Here is a 12,291-nt window from a genome sequence, read left to right as displayed (position 1 = left end):
TGTAGCTGTAAGCCGAAAGATATGTCAAGTGTCAATAGTACCACATTCTTATCCCCAAGTTTCCAACATGGTCCTACATTCGAAATTTTTTATGATGGCATTTATCCGTATTTTTTATAATTTGAAGATGGGCCAATCTTTCACTTATAGGAGTAAATTCTGGCTAAGTAATAATTGGCAAAAACAAGGGCATTTTTGTATTGGAATTCTATAAAAGGAGTAGGTGCATGTATAGCACTTTCTCATGCACAACATAATTGATCCCTCTCTGTCTTGAAGGAAACATACAATGGTGTCTAAAGTGGAAGAAGCAAAGAAGAGGAATAGAATAAAGAAGCAGATTCAGTGCAACAAAGGGAAAATTGGCATGTTCAAGAGGAGCAGCTCCAATATGGAAGAAGATGGTGCTTCTTTTGCCATTCTCTTACTTGCTTGCATAGCTTTGTGTACCTTCCAACCTGCTAATACATGCCCCAGTTAACTCTCTTTGATTAACCTCTTTTTCTCCCTCCTCTTAACAAAAAACTGTATATTATTATGCTTAATTTTCCCATCTCCTAACTCTCAGGGTTGTAGTATGTACTACATACCATGGTGTTCAGATGTTAAGTAGCCTTCCAATTTCCAAAATGTTATAGCCTCTATGTTGTCGTTTAAGTTTATAACAAAGTAATTGTATCATTATTCAATAGTTACTTGTGAATCATCTGGACATGGTTCTGCTCATGCATCCAATAACGTCACTTATGTATGTATTTCAAGTTCTAAAGCTATTTCTTTACTTTGTTATAATTTAAATGTGTAAAGTAGCTCTTGCATGCTCTGTGGCTGTCTGTTACGCAGAATAAATACTCGGATCTATACAGCTTCATCGGATAGGAAAAAAAGAAAGAAGCGAAGAACGGAGAGAAGGAAACAAGAAAATTATATATTTCTAAGTTGGTGTATAGATTATTGAGAAAACAGGATGTGATGTGATGTGTGAGGAAACAAAAACAGAATCCACATAAATTTTTCCTCCTACTCATGAGATAAAAAATGGAATAAGGAGGGAAATGTTTACGAGATAATAAAATTCATTTATTTGTCTATTTAATATTATATTAATATTTAACTAAAGGAGGGAAAGAAATTAAGGAGGAGAGAATTTTAATAAAAAAAATAAGAGAGGAAAAAATGTTAAAATCAATGATAGTAAGAGAAAGTCAGAGATGCCCTTCAATGCATTTGGGATTGGGGTCTTCACATACGAGTTCTAGCATGCACTAGTGTCATGGGTCTTGTACCGTGCCCAAGTAACCTCAGCCGTTGGATGTGGAGCGCTTTTTGTTTGTGGTTGTGATTGTAGGTGGGTGACCGGCTGCAGTGGTAAGTGGACCATGTTGACGTGGATTGCAGTTGTGTTGACCTAGACTCGCTTTTTTATCCTCCTTGTGTATCACCCATTCACCCTATTTGCCGGAGATTTGCCTTCAGAAGACAACGTTTGTAGGCATACTCGACTAAAGTTGAAACTATGGTTGTTCGTGGATCGGTGAGGAATGGCGCAGTGTGATGATTTGGTTTCCGTCGCCGTCTTGTGTTATGCCGTTTTCCTTCTTCGAAATTGTCGTTTCTGAAGAAAGTGACAGTGCATGGACTTTTTGTTGATATTGTTGTGACGGTTGAGGCATCCAGGTAGGGTTGGATTTCAATAAGATTTATGATAGTTAACTTCAGTTAACATTGAATGTTATTGATTTTGAGACCCATAGGCATTTATTAAATTTGGGTTTGATTTGAGTTTTGTTTATGTGAGACGATAGGAATCGTTATGTGTAGCATATAATTATTTTATTAATCGTTGGTTCCTTTGTTATTTTGTTAGTAGAATAAGTATATTTGGATTAAATTGTTTGATTGTAATGATGAATAATGATTAGACGTTTTCATCTACATGTAATAACATAGTTGGACTGCTAATAGTGGTTAACTTGACCATTTCTGGCTATGGAAAGAGAGTTACATGTGAGTTCCTAGTATTGGTTACGGCGATGGATTGATTTTTTTTGAAAATAGGATTTGCTTGATATTTGTTTTTTTTTTTTTTTTTGTGATTATGATACGAACCGAAACTACTCTACTGCTATGCTATACTACTGCTAAGTGCTATGCTATACTACTGCTAAGTACTAAGAAGGAAGACTAATTGAGATAATTGTTCTGATTGATTATTCATTCCACTTCTTTTACATATTTATACTACTATAGCTAACAGAAATTCATGCAAATTGCTGTAACAGAATTATCACTACCAACAAACTAGTGGAATGCTGTAACAAACTCAGGAAGATTCTACAAGAACTTGGAGCCTTCGCGCAATTGAAACTCAAATAAAGTCCTGCAAGTAAGTGGGCTTCTTACTCACTCTTCTTGGCCTGTTAGTAGCTTCTGCAATGTGGCCTGTGTGGTGTTCTGTTGCTGAATTGCTGTCAACACCCACCGCTCAAAAAACAGAACACCACACAGAACACCAAACCACACAGAATTGCTGAATTGCTATCCGGCAGGTCGGACCAATTGATACGAAACACTATTCCATTCTACTGCTACTGCTAAGGAAAGGAAACTAAGGAAGCTAAGAAAATGCAAGATAAGTTTTCTGATACCTTTATTATTCACTCTGTTCCTTATTTATAGATTGCTCTTACAAAATATCTAAAGTTTGTTATAACAAACTTTTGAATATTGCCACTAAAATAAAACGTGCAAAGTGATAACAAGCAAAGGAACAGATTCTAGAAGCTGCTATGTTGAATCAAGCCATCTGCTGCAACAACCTTCAGACAAACTCCGCTGAATTGCTATCAGATTATTGGTAGGGTTTGGAGGACATAGAGTTTGAAGTGGACAATCTGTTTGTTGGCGGCAGTGGTTTATATGAAAATGGGGACGAAGAGAATGTGGATGATGAGGAAAATGAGGCAGAACAGGATGATGGCGAAGAGGATGATGCTGTTCATGTCTATGCAGGATATGACCATGCTGGGTGTGATGATGTAAATTGTGATGCAGATCCCATAATTCTTAATGGTCCAGGTGACATCTACTCATTTGATTTTGCAAATTTAACATTTGATGTTCTGGAGAGTTTAGAATTTGTTGATATTGAAATTGCATTTGAATTCTATAACTGGTTGGGTAGACTTTCTGGTTTTTTGGTACGCAAGGCAATGTTGTGAAAAATGTTAACGGTGAAACATTGCAGCAAACGTTTGTTTGCTCTCGAGCTAGGTTCCATAAACAGAATGGTTTAACCTTGGAAACGAAAAGGCGGAAGTCCAGACAATTAACATGATGTGGGTGTGAGGCAATGTTCTGTGTTCATGTTCACACTGTTACTGGTCAGTGGTATGTCACAATGTTAAATTTTGATCACAAACATGAGATGCTGGATGCAAAGCGTTGTGCATTGCTACCTGCCCGTAGGAAGATGACAACAACTGATATAATTAAAATTCAGAATTTTCAAAAAGTAGGGATTCGCCCTTCACATATGTATGGTGCGTTTGCAAACACTAGTGGATATGAGAATGTCCGAGTTTTTAGAAAAGAGATTTATAATCAAGTTGAGAGACAAAGATGAAAACACAAGTCTGATGTGCAAGGTGCATTCAAGTTCCTAAAGGGTTTGGGGCAAAGAACCGAATGCTGTATGTGTCGTACAGTGTGGATGATGACAACAATCTGCCACATCTTTTTTGGTGTGATGGTGAAAGCCAAAAGAATTATCAAGTCTTGGGAGATGTATTAGCATTTGATGCAACTTATAAGAAGAATAAGTAGCTATGTCCTTTTGTGGTGCTATCGGGCGTTAATCATCACAATAAGACTATAGTGTGTGCAACAACTTTGTAACGAACAAGACTGCAGAGACATATGTATGGTTGTTGGAATAATTTTTGAAAGCAATGAATGGAAAAGCTCCATCTTCAGTTATAACAGATGGTGATGTCGCAATGAACAATGCAATTAGACGTGTTTTCCCAAATGCATTTCACCGGCATTGTGCATGACATTTGATAAGGAATGCACAAAGTCATTTGAAGAACACTGACATTTTGCCTTTCTTGAAAAGACTAATGTTAATTGAACTTGAGGCGTCTGAATTTGAACAAAAATGGAATGAAATGGTGTCCAGGTTCGGGCTGCAGGATAATACTTGGTTGAATGAGTTATATGTCAAAAGGAGGATGTGGTCTCCTGCGCATATTTGTGGGAATTTCTTTGCCGGTATTAGGATGGCATCACGTTGTGAAGCCTTACATGACCACATTGGAAAATATGTTGATTCAAGAACTAACTTGATTGATTTTGTGGAGCAATTTCATAGGTGTTTGACCTATTTCCGATACCGAGAGATTGAAGTTGATTATTTTGATTATGGGGATGTTATTGTAGAAACAAATTTCCATTCCATGGAGAGGAGTGCTGGTCAAATTCTCACTAATGAGTTGTTTTTGGCTTTCCAATCGGGTCTTAAAAAAACTTAAATGCTTAAGATGGTTGAATGTTAGGAAATGTCAATGTTTTCTATTTACATGGAATTCAGGCGTTGGTCGTGTGTTTTGCTGAAGATTCGGCGGTATATACATGAACATGGAAAATAATTTGTCTTGTGATAGGTAGTTTTCAGAAGTTGATGTTGGGTTGCTGGTGAGATAGGGTGTGTGTTTATGAGTTCGTTGAATGTGAACTAACTACCATTGTTGTCACCTAAAAGAAATGTTGCATACTTCTGGTGTTCCTAGATATAGAACCAAAGATACCCGTCACTATAAATTCAAACACTTTTAAGACTTATCAATTCAGACTTGATCAATACGCATAAAAATCCATCATGAATTTTAGTCATTTTTTCAAGCTGTAGCACCGCTAATATCACTAACTCATACAGCTCGTACAACTTACAGCTCCTTTGACAAAATTACGTACTCGATTAAATAAAGTCAATTATAAACAAAAAATACTATTATAATAAATAGCAATAATATCTTAATAGGTAAAAAAAATATTGTCATTAAATCACATAATTAAATATTTTTAAAGATAATAAAATACTTTCATTTTATGAAATTATAATTTATATAAAAAATAAATTAAAGATAAAATTTATATTATATATTTATTGTATAAAATAAGTTTTGAATAGTGTGATAAAAATAAAAAAAGATTATAAAAATATAATATATAAAATAAAAATAAAGCTTATATAAGTATGCATATTTTAATTTATATGAAAATAAAATTTAATCTTATATATTATGTTTTAAAATATAATATATAAGATTATAAAAATATAATAAATTAAAAAGAATAAAATTTAAAATTTAAACTATTTTTACATAAAACTTATTAATATTGTATTTTATAACAAATTTTACAATTATTATTGATCAATTTTTTAGTTTAGTCAATATTTAAGATTGAATGGTTAGATTTAATAAAATAGAGGACAAATTTTGAATTTAAACCTAAAACATAGGTAGCATGACTGATACAGAAAAGAACTAAAGGGATATTATTATTAAAAAAAAAGCATGCAAATGCTGAAAACCCAAGGTTATGTTTGGTCAAATTTCACAATAGAAGTCCTAGTCGTTAAAACTTTTGCACGCCCAAATCCGAATAATTCTCGTGTCATTTTCATGCAAATCTACGTAATTTTGGTCTTTGCACCAAGAATTAGCTGCTTCGTTTGACCACTCCAATCCCTACGGCATACATGCTTATAGGGCTCTAAACAATGCTCACCCCTCCATTACGAAATTTTACATAACCTCATCAGATTTGTTAAATCTTCGATATAATAATTAGCCGATCCATAATCTTGAGAAAAAGTGAACATATAGTTTACCACATCTACATCAAATACTAGTTTGTCAATTGCCGTAGTGTTATTAATTGTTTAATCCATTCAACTCCCTCTAATTTTAGGATCTGACTTCTATGTTCTTTTTCAAGTTGGATCTTTATAATTTTCATTGAAAATGATATTACATAATAATTGTATTAATATTTAATCGTGAACACATTTCTTAAAAATCATAAAAATGATATAGGTGAAGGGCTTAAAAAGGGACAATAAAAAAACAAATTTCCTAATTTTATTTATGATACAAATACAACAAATGCAGGCTACTGGATTTCAAGCATTATATGTTTCAGCCTTTATTTTCTCTTTCTTTTTAGTAAAGAAAACTACAATGCACCTAATCATTTACCAGTGACTTATGGCAGCGCATAAATTAAATCCGCATCAGCAAAATATTTTGAGGCGAATTTTTAGTTAGTTGGTGTATTGTTGTAATACATACACCTATGCACCTAATATATGTAAAATTCTCCATATTTTGGAACGTGGCAGAAGTAATTATTTTTCTATCTCCCAGCCAAACATATCACCGGTGTAAATAAATTATAGATATAAAATGCATGTTCGAAGCTTATATAGGTTAATTGATTGAAATTAAAAAAATAGGTTAATTGAATGAAAAATATTGTACAATATACTATGGCGAATGTCCTTATTTATAAGTGAATGAAATGTCAATAAAAACACTAATATTTGCTCATTTGGGAACCATGCTTTCCCTCCCATCTTTTTTCATTGCTTCGTGCGGCAATCCACGTTCTTCTCGCAAATCAAAATTCAATTCCCAACAAACAAACTTTTTGACATGGTGATCTGATATCAATAATCAATCCACGTTCTTATGTTTATCCTAGTTTTTGGATAGAGAAAATGAGCAAATAATAAAGAGACGGACAGGAACTAAAATCTAAAGAGACAGATAACGAAAAGAGGCTAAAGAAAATAGTTACTGGAGAGATCCAAATCCTTTAATGACACATATTAATAACTGTGATTATCATTCAAAGAAGTAAAATAAATGCAAATATTTGATAAAAGTGTTTATTATATTTAAAATTATAACAATTATTTAATAAATATTTTTTAATAATATAATATAATAACATGTTTCAAACTCACTTTTTTTAATATGCAAATAAAGAGATTAAATAGAAATGATACAAGGGATACCAAGAAAGGAAGACATAGAAACGTCAGCCAACACATCAAACTTGTCCATTTTTAATTTGATTTGATTATGTTTGCATATATCTCAAATTGAGTAATTTTTATTCAAAAGTTAGATTTAAAGGAAAAACCATCAACTTGGTTAAAATAGATCTAATTGGATTTCATGGTTAAGTTAATTTTAAATTTATAAATTAAATTGAATCAACCCAAGATAGAATTTGTTGGATTAAAATGTACGGTTGAATATATAACACAAATTAAAGGAATTTTATAATCTCTATTATTTGTGTGTAACTTCAATAGCATAAGAAGACAAGCTTAGTAATGAATTAGAGACAACTACTCATAAAATGACGGAGTGACATTTACTATCCTATCTTTGATCCATAATATAACTGCCTTTATCATTTCCATCACATAATCTGTGTTTAATTGAAAAGAATTAGAGCATACTTGAATTCTATGCATCCATATTAATATAATTCACATTCAAATAAGTTTCTAGAACTCTATCTCCTCCCTTTTAATCACCAAAAAAATGTGTACGAGGCGTATTTTGATTATAATTTTTTTAAAAAGATTTAGCACAAAATATCATATAGATTTTAAAAGACTAATTCAGATTTTGCATATTAGATTTTAATAAATTTATAAAAAAATATGAATTCATTTGAAGAGAATTTATAAGATTTTAAAGGAATTCTTGAATTTTTAGAAAACATTTAAAACTATAAGAGTTTATAAAATAATAATTAAAAATCTACAAATTCTTCTTCCACTCATAAAAATTTAACAAATCTTTAATATCCTTAACTTTTTCATGGAAAAATGAATGAGTCATGTGATACTTTGTTAATTAGTATTTTAAACACTTTGATTAAGAAAATTAAAAAAATATATATTATACATTTTAATATACCATAAATATTATAAATATCACGGTTATAACAATTTTAATAAATTAGCCAACACATCACCTTTGGGTTCGATCAATAGTGTAATAATGGTCAATGAAGCATCTTCTTCTTCACATCACTACAAGGAAAAAAAATGACGTATACAGACATCAATGTTCAAAATCCGTAGGTAGATGTATAAAAGACTTTGTCCTACGAATATTTTTGGCATCAACTTTGAGAGGGTATACAGTGACACCTAATAGTATGTCATTATAACCTCAATACTTCAATGTCATTAAACAAAACTCATCTCCACATTAGTTACTCCTTCTCACCCCATAACCTTCTATTAGAAAATTGAGCAAAACAAAGAAAAAGTATTGAAATACAAATTAAAATTCTTATAATTACAATAGTAGTCTTTTCAGTAATAATACTTCTATCTTTTCGAGTTCTAGTGTCAATATAAATTTCTGCCCTGGAAGGTTGTACTCCCTTAGCCTTTGTTGTCTAACATTAGTTAAAAAATTAATCATCCTATTTGTATTAAGCAATTTAATATTAAAAAATATAAAAAAGAAAAACCATCTCATGAATCCGTCTGGGAAGATTCTTGGTTCCCATGCAATGCCATTAGTGCTTGTTGCTTTGTCATTCTTATTTATTAAATAAATACACATAAGACCATGATTAGATTGGTTTATTCAACTTGCATGTAACATTGCACAATTAGGATGTGCGTAAGGACAATAAAAATAGGAATGAAGTCCTCATATTTTGAAAACAATAATTTGTCTCAACCCTACAAAACCAACTTGTAAGTTGAGGATTGTTGTCCACTTATAAAGTTTAGCTCGACACTATCTTTATTCAGTGGACTTCAACATGTCACACTTCTCTATCTAGGTGTGACCCTATCTTCAACATGGAAACCCTACAAGATTCTTTGTTGTCTTGACAATTTTGTAAGCTTCTTACCACCTTTATAAAGACTTTGCTCTGCCTCCCTTAACATCTCATAGAACTTATCTGAATTATTGTTGTCTTCGGATTGTTGAACACTAGGCCCATTCACGAGTGCTCTAGAATCTCCATCCTCCATATTTATATTTGTATCATTACTCTCATTAGTTGCATGCATTGTGAATGCATCATGAACCAATGTATCCAAGTCATGGTCAAACTCCCCTTCCACTTGGGATGTACCTACAAAACTAGATGGGCAAACTTGTTCACCATGAAAGATCCAAGTAACATGTCCTTTTAGAAACTCATTACTACTGATGTACAGAGATTCCATATGTAAATGCTATGACATAACTATATATTTGTGTCTCGCGTTGCTATTTCGTAGGTATCGGACGTTGGTATTTTGTACATGTAAGACAATGTTTGTGTTCTTACACGTACAAAATATACCAACACTTTGACATCTACACAATATAGTTATGTCCGAGCATTGACATATGGAGGTAATAATAAATTAGGTGCTCATATGTAAATGCTCTTTGAGCCGCATATTGACTTTTGATTAATGATATTCTCACCGTCCTTACTTTCTTACAATATTTTCATAGTAAAATAAGAGATAAAAAAATTGACAAATGAATGATATGATAAAAAGAAGTTAACTAAATGACGAACAAAGTAAGCTATGAAAAAAAAAAGTTATGACAGATTTCTTAAATTTTATATTACTTTATCACCTAAGAAGAAAATGAAATAAGAATATTATGATAAAAGCTAAGCGCAAATACATTGTTGAATTCAGATGGCACTTATGTAAAGGATTTATGTAACTTTCATGATCCTAAATTCAAATCTAAATTTAAATCTCATTTTTAGGTTTAATTACTCCTTTAGTATTTATAATTATAAAAATTTTATATTTTAGTCTATATATTTAAAAATCATTGATTTTAATTTTTATATTATTTTTTAGAGAAAGATTTAATTTTTAGATAAGCACTTTGAGTTTTGTTTTGATCTCGATCATTCAAAAATAATTGAAGTCATCAATAGATGTTGATGTGACATGGGCTGTGCTTTACATTCTAGTCTTTATAATGACACCTTTTTATATGTTGTTCTTATAATTATAGTTGCACAAATTTTATATTTTAGTCTATACACCTAAAAAAAAAACACCTAAAAAAAACTATATGTTTTAGTACTTATACAAATTTTTAGTTCCATTTTGATCTTTATTGTAAAAGATTTAACATTGTTAACAATGAATGATGTTGCATTTTAGAAATTATGTCAGTTTTTTAAATATTAAATATGAAAAATATAAAGTATCAATAAGTAGACAACAAAAGTAGTGGTAGAGGTCATTCAACATCAACATCATTGTTATGATAAATAAATGTTTGATCATGCTTTTTTTTGTCTCCTTTACTTAAGTTGTGAGTAAAAAATTATATAAGTGTGAAGTTTATTCACATCATTGTTATGACTTTTTTTCCTAGAACCATTGTTATGACTTTATACTATAAAACTATACTAATATCATTAATGATTTCAAAGTTAAGTTAATTATTTTATATATTTCTTTTTTTTTTATTCAAATACTAATAACTATGAAATATAAAAATAGTAAATATGAATATATAATACTGTATAATTATCAAAATTTGTCAGTTTATTTAATTAATTATTGATATAATATTAATATGTAGTAATTTTTAAATACATTTATTATGAAAATTAAAATTTGTTTTAAATTTGTTTAAATACATCTTTAGAAAATGTGGAGATCTATGAACCTTCCTTAGACTTAAAAGTTGGGTGAAGTTGTACAAAGAGTTAAGCATGATGTGGTGTGAGTTTCTATCAAACTTTATATGGATTTTAAAGCTTTCCTATTATCAAAATTTTTATACTGGTTTACCTTGAGAGAGCAAATGGTATTAAGGACCCTCTTTGAATCAACCCTCATAAAAATTCTTCAAATCTAACAAATTCTACAAATTTTTCAATCCTGTTTGAAAATCTACACATTCTTCTTCCACTTATACAAATTCAACAAATCTTTAATACCCTTAATTTTTTTATAAAAAATGAAAGAGTCACGTGATCCTCCTTCGTATTTTAAACACTCTGATTAAGAAAATTAAAAACATATATTTATGGTAAAAATTATAAAAAACATAATTTTATACCTTCTAATAAAAATGTTTTTTTTATTAATTCTTTAATCTATGTGATAGTATGAGGTGAATTATTTTTGACATAGAATACTAACAACAACCTATCATGTACTAAGGAACCCTATGGTGGCTGGAAGTGGCTATATCATCCTCCTGGCATTAGCCCCACTTTAAAATTAGTGGCACTGGACAATTTGAATGTTTCATCAAACAGAAACTTTGAGTCACATGCAAGAGAGTTAAGAGAGATGCTAAAGTTGCTATTCACTATTGTAATGAGTTTGAATTATAATAAAGGAAAAACAAATTTCCTCTCCCTGTTCATTCTTTGTTGCTATCATATTAATGGGATATTTGAAAAAAAATTACTTACTTCAGAATTATTTATTATTTTATTGATAGTATAAAAATTTACTATATTAAATTTTTTATTGTAATACTCAATTTTTTATTATCATTTTAATCCTTAGCATTATATGACCGACTCTTCGTTTTTATTAGATTTTTCATTTTTACAATTTTTTCTCGATTATATGCATGAATTTAAGGATATGATAACACTTCAAAGCAAAAGACAAATTTACCGTGTAACCTGAAAAACAACAAATCTATTATGTAAGAAATTGGAGCTCGTTCTGAACCTAGCATGATCTCGCTTTATTGAATAAAAAGACTTAATTTCAATCTTTGTTTAGTTTCTTGATCCATAATTTTGATTTATCTATTTTATTTTATTTTTTGCAATTTCAATTTTCTTATTTTAAAAAATCTACAATCTACCATTTTAGTCCAATATTCAGCTTTACATATGTTTTATTATTGTATTTAATTAAACCTTAGATTTAGGGTAGTATAAAAAAATAATTTAATTAATTAAAACATATACAGTAAAAGAAATAAGCGTATATGAAATTAAGAATTTGATCAAAACTACAAATTCTCTAAAATAAAATAACTAAAAAAATAACCAAAATTGTAATTTAATCCAATAAGATAACATAGACAAACAAGTAAAAGTGGTGCTGAAGGTTTTAAAATGCTTTCGATAAGAAGAAAGACCATTATCAGCTATAACACTTGCACGTGAAACTTGCAAACCTCATGTCATGGCACATACTCTGAGAGAGCCTTACAAGTAATATCTATGTCTAAACTC

At 30.4% G+C, this 12,291-nt stretch overlaps 1 long non-coding RNA gene across 1 annotated transcript; it reads left to right on the top strand.

The window, feature by feature from the left end:
- The first annotated feature begins 255 nt into the window (after positions 1-255).
- LOC114409923 lies at positions 256-4,774 on the top strand. Its single transcript, XR_003666244.1, has 3 exons — positions 256-1,677; positions 2,283-2,386; positions 2,550-4,774. It is a non-coding gene; the product is annotated as an uncharacterized LOC114409923 (long non-coding RNA).
- Positions 4,775-12,291: the final 7,517 nt, after the last annotated feature.

This window comes from Glycine soja, chromosome 4, assembly GCF_004193775.1.
Source record: "Glycine soja cultivar W05 chromosome 4, ASM419377v2, whole genome shotgun sequence".
Lineage (NCBI taxonomy): Eukaryota > Viridiplantae > Streptophyta > Magnoliopsida > Fabales > Fabaceae > Glycine > Glycine soja.
The sequence above is the reverse complement of the archived record's forward strand: the minus strand, read 5'-3'. Positions and strand labels throughout refer to the sequence as shown.